Source organism: Limulus polyphemus, unplaced genomic scaffold (genome assembly GCF_000517525.1).
Source record: "Limulus polyphemus unplaced genomic scaffold, Limulus_polyphemus-2.1.2 Scaffold2045, whole genome shotgun sequence".
In the NCBI taxonomy this organism is placed as follows: domain Eukaryota; kingdom Metazoa; phylum Arthropoda; class Merostomata; order Xiphosura; family Limulidae; genus Limulus; species Limulus polyphemus.
In genome coordinates this window covers 45,940-51,024 of record NW_013667655.1, presented here as the reverse complement: position 1 = coordinate 51,024, position 5,085 = coordinate 45,940, and the positions used below count along the sequence as shown (strand labels likewise).

At 34.2% G+C, this 5,085-nt stretch overlaps 1 protein-coding gene across 6 annotated transcripts in view; it reads right to left on the bottom strand.

Moving 5' to 3' along the window:
• Nucleotides 1–5,085, bottom strand: part of LOC106465764 — a 102,736-nt gene that overhangs the window by 59,257 nt on the left and 38,394 nt on the right. For 3 of the 6 annotated variants that reach the window (XM_022393695.1, XM_022393696.1, XM_022393694.1), the window contains one exon: nt 1,826–1,909. The exons of 2 other annotated variants lie outside the window; for them this stretch is intronic. The gene's annotated coding sequence lies outside the window, so the exon portion shown is untranslated. The remainder of the gene's footprint in view (nt 1–1,825; nt 1,910–5,085) is intronic. One more of the 6 variants, XM_022393697.1, reaches the window with a different exon arrangement.

Sequence of the window (5,085 nt, the reverse complement as noted above, 5' to 3'; positions counted from 1 at the left end):
ATTTTGGCACTTGTGTATAAAGTTAAAATCATAAATAATATTCAACGTTAAACTGGTACACAATTAAAAACATTTTATTTAGGCCTATCTATGGCCTTCAAAAAGTTAACGACTACATGTTTCGACGTTACAACGTCATCCTCAGGAGTGAATTACAAGACAATTGCCAAAGTATTTATAGCTTGTTAGTAGGTCATTGACCTGTATGTTATTTTTCATACATTCACGCTAAACCATTCAGAGAAGATCAATCCACATTATTGTAGAAATATTCGCCAAACCTTCATCTCCTTTTAATACTACATGATCTTTTTTGTGTTTTATTATTTCTAACAATTCACGAATATTATTAACTATTACACTTTTAGGTTGAGCTAATATTACAGTTTTTCCACATAATATTGTGTGTTGTGTTACCTGTACATGTTCTGCTATGGATGAATTTTCAGTTTTTTTATTTTTTACATATCCCTTATGCTCATTTAAACGGTATCTTAAGTTACGTTTTGTCTGACCAATGTAAATACTTCCACATTCACATTCTATTTTATATATTCCACTTTTTTCAGTTAAATGTATTTCGTCTTTCGTAATACCTAAGATTTGATTCATCTAATTTATTGGTTTAAATATAGGGTAGAATATCTGTTGTTTTTTGAACACTTTAAATAAACTAGTAGTTAAACCTGAAACATATGGTAAGATTAAGCCTTCCTTTCTAATTTTTTCATAACTAGGTTTTAAAGTACTAACTTGATCAATTATTATAGTATTAGTGAATTTTTTAATTGCCCTATCTATAAGATCTGGGTCAAAACTTCTTTCGACTGCTATATATTTAATTAATAACAATTCGTTTTTAAAATCATTTTGGTTAGTACATATCTTCAAAGCTTTGTTAACATAACTATAAAACGAAGACATTTTTTGTGATTTAGTATGACATGATTCTTGGTGTGGTGGCATAACAACAGAAAAAGGTTTCTGGTTAAAAAGTTATATCTAAATTACCTTGTACATTCCTTTTCACCAATAATTCTAGAAAAGGCAAACTATTATTTTTCTCAAATTCAAACGTAAATTGTATAGATGGTTCAATGCTGTTCAAATAGTAAGCAAACTCTGTTAATGCCTTATTATCATATTTCCACACCAAGAATGTGTCATCTACATACCTTATCCAAATATCAGGTTTACATTTTGCATTATTTATTATAAAAATGGATTCGTAACACATACCTTAGTTAAATTAACTATATCTATAGTTTCAACTGCTGAAATTTTGTTTTCTAACAATTTTGTTTCAAAACATTTAATTGTATCTTCTACTGGAACTTTTATAAATAGGGATACTACATCAAATGATACTAACAAATCTTCCTTATTAAAGTTTACATTTTTTATTTTCTCTACACATTCTAAATCAGTTTTAACTGTATACTTATTTTTATTTCTCAAAAACGAATACTTCTGGGCTATATGCTTAGCTGATGATGACAAAACCTTGTCGAAACGTTGTACATTTGCTGTTATGTTAAACTTATATTAAAGTTTTTCTTCATTACCCATTCAAGACGTCTCCAAGCATAACTAGCACCTTGTATAAATTCTATAAAGTTACTCGTCTTCAGTAGTACGTTGTTATAACGTCTATCAAGTAACACGTCTTAACTAGCACCTTGTATAAATTCCATTAAGCCACTCGTCGTCACTAGAATCTTATTATAATGTTCATAAAGTCACAGTTCTTAACCAGCACCTTGTATAATATCCATCAAGTCACCCGACTTAATTAGCACCTTGTATAAAAACCATTGTGCTTTACCTGAGTTTTTGTATGTTCTAGCTGCTTCTAACGAATGGGACTGGTCGTCTTCAAAATGTTCACGTTCAACCTGAAATACCAAACCTGTAACACAGAACTAAATGTAATTTGGTATAAAGAGAATCAACGTTGTTATTGTGTAACATAAAAACATATAAATATCTGGTCGAACTTAAGATATAGCCACTGTGATAATTGAAGCTTTGCATTCATTATAAAGTATTCACTCTAATCATATTATAAGTAGATTAGTTTACAATTACAACAGAAATAAACCCTAAAATACAAGTCTAGAGATGTCTCCAAACTTATATTTTCTAAAAAGTGGATTCCTCGTCATCAAATAGAAATAAACCCTGTTTATATTTTCTTCTTCTGATGTTTAATGCGTTGTAAGCTTACTGCAAACTTGGAGCTAATATAATGAAGAACAACATAAATGGGCAATTCATTCCTTTGATTTTTTTTTTCACTCACTGTCTCCCTAACAGATAACACTAGTCATGGAAGGTTGCAATTTATATTAGCCAAGGTTTTTTGGAATGAAATAAAAAGGAAAACGTTACCTTACAGTAATGTTAATAAACCTTACCGAATTTAACTTGGCAATTTGCCAAGGTAACCTATTCCAAATAAAGTTATCTCGAGAACATTAAACGACAAAAAAAAATCCCCATATCCGATTGTTTGTCGTGAAATGAAGCGTTAGTTTAACTGGAACTAAAGGGGAAGAGGGGGGAGTAATGTGGATAAAAAAAAGAAGAGATCCAGCAGTATGACGATTACTTCATTATCAACTGACTACAATATAAACATGAAAAAAATAGTTGAGACGAGGGATTAAGTTGAAATATAGTTTACGTGCTCAATAGTAATTTTAAATGCAAAATGAGATAATTGTGTTTGTTTGAGATCAAATCTATCAGTTTATTCTTACAGTTTACGTAGCATCATTAGCTAACAAGACTCTCTTCTTCTTCATCGGGATTCGGTCCATGTTTTGGACCAGGGAGGGTCAGGTTAGCATCATTAGCTAACAAGACTCTCTTCTTCTTCATCGGGATTCGGTCCATGTTTTGGACCAGGGAGGGTCAGGTTAGCAACCTGACCCTCCCTGGTCCAAAACATGGACCGAATCCCGATGAAGAAGAAGAGAGTCTTGTTAGCTAATGATCAACGTATAGACCTCTTCCTCTCTCTCTGGAATTGTTATTTTATTTGTACTGTTACGGAATCGTAGGTAATAACCCTTGTTACTTTGTTGTTGCATTACTCACAGTATGTTAAATTTTGTCCAGTGCCCGCATTTTTAATTAACATACCCCTTTTCATGCCACGTCCAATTCATAGGGTAATATTAACTTGGATAATTTTACTAGCTTCACTTATGTATGATCGCACTATTAGTCCGTGTTCACAATACAGTTCCATTTAGCAGTCATATATACACACACACACACATAATCCTATTTTTACATACAAAACCCTTTTAAAATAGAGCTTGTTTGTTTGTAATTATACACAAAGCTACACAATGGGCTATCTGTGCTCTGCCCATCACGGGTATCGAAACCCGGATTCTAGCGTTCTAACTCCGCAGACATACCGCTGTGCCACTGGGGGGCTAAAATAGAGCTACGTTTGTGTCTAGGATTCAGTTAGCCTAGCACTGTTTGGCCTGTCAGATTCTTATTTATGATGTTTAGAGGGGAGAGGTGCTTGATTCATCATATATTGTATAATTCTCTAGTTTGCTAATCACTTCATTTTTATTAATAGTTTTATCCAGGAGTCTGTCTAATAGCGTTGTCACGTTTGAATAGTTGTGCAGAAATACTGAATTTGTTGATCGTGGGGCTCTATATGCTTTTATTACAATATAGTTTTGTATTTGCTATAGATTGTTGATTTGTGTTTTTGATACATTTCTCCATTTTATACAGGCATATTCTACGACTAGTCTTACGTATGTTCTGTACATTTTTAATATGTTTTCTGGTGAAGCTCCTTGGTTGTTGCCAGTCAGGCTCCTGAAGTAACTCGCTCTTTTCCAAATTCTGGTTGCTATGCCATTAATATGTAGTATCCAGTTTAATTTTGAGTCAAATGTAATCCCTAAAAATTTTGATGATGTTGCTACCTGTAAGAGAGTCTCGTCTAAATATAACCGTGGTATTAATTTGCTTGTTTTGTAAATAATATGACTTGTGTTTTGTGCGCATTTATTTTAATTCTCTACTTATTGCAGTACAATTCTATTTCACTTAGTAGTGGTTGTATATTGTTGTTGGGCTTGGGGCAGTCTTCCAGATCGCAACATCATCTGCAAACTGTGAGCAAAAAGTGTGGTTTGGGTCTTTGAGAGGCATGTCGTTGACATACATGATAAACAGTGTAGGGCTAAGTACTCCTACTTGAGGGACACCCGCCTCTGGAGTGCAGCACTCAGATAGGTGCCCTCAACATTCACTCTGATGCTCCTATCATCCAGGAAGTTTGAAACCCAGCAAATAATTTCAATGGGTAGTCCCAGTTTGGACAGTACACTGTTTGGTTAGTTTTGTTTTGAATTTCACACAAAGCTACACGAGTTCTATCTGCGATAGCCGTCCTTAATTGAGCAGTAAAAGACTAGAGGAAAGGCAGCTAGTCATCACTCTTGGACTATTCTTTCAACAAAGAATAGTGGGATTGACCGTAACATTATAACGCCCCCACGGCTGAAAGGGCGTGCATGTTTGATGGGACGGGGATTCGAACTCGCGACCCTCAGATTGCGACTCAAGCGCCCTAAACACCTGGCTATGCCAGGCCAGCTAACAATATATACTTTTCTATCGGTGTGTAAATCGAGACTCAAACACATAAATATCAGAGAGTTCCGAAATCATTTCTGTCCATTACTCTACATTCGGATGAGAGGTGACGCAAAACATAAACACTACTCTTTAGCCTAACACCTGGAGAGGAAACGGTAAGGAGAATAAAGGGTATTTTAGGGAATTATGGAACAAATATCCTGGAGAATATTCCCAGGCTAGATCTGTCCAAGCGTGGCATTTGAAGGAGGTTGGTACCGTCTGAACGTCAGTTCTTGAACAAGAATTATTAGGCAGTCAAGAAATTAATGTCGCTTTTTTTAGATGAAAAATCCAGAACAACTTTTATATCAAAACAAAACATTTATTGAATGAAATAGTCTCCATTCTTATCGTTGATGCGTTTTCATCTTACAATCAGGTTGTTAATGCCCTGATTAA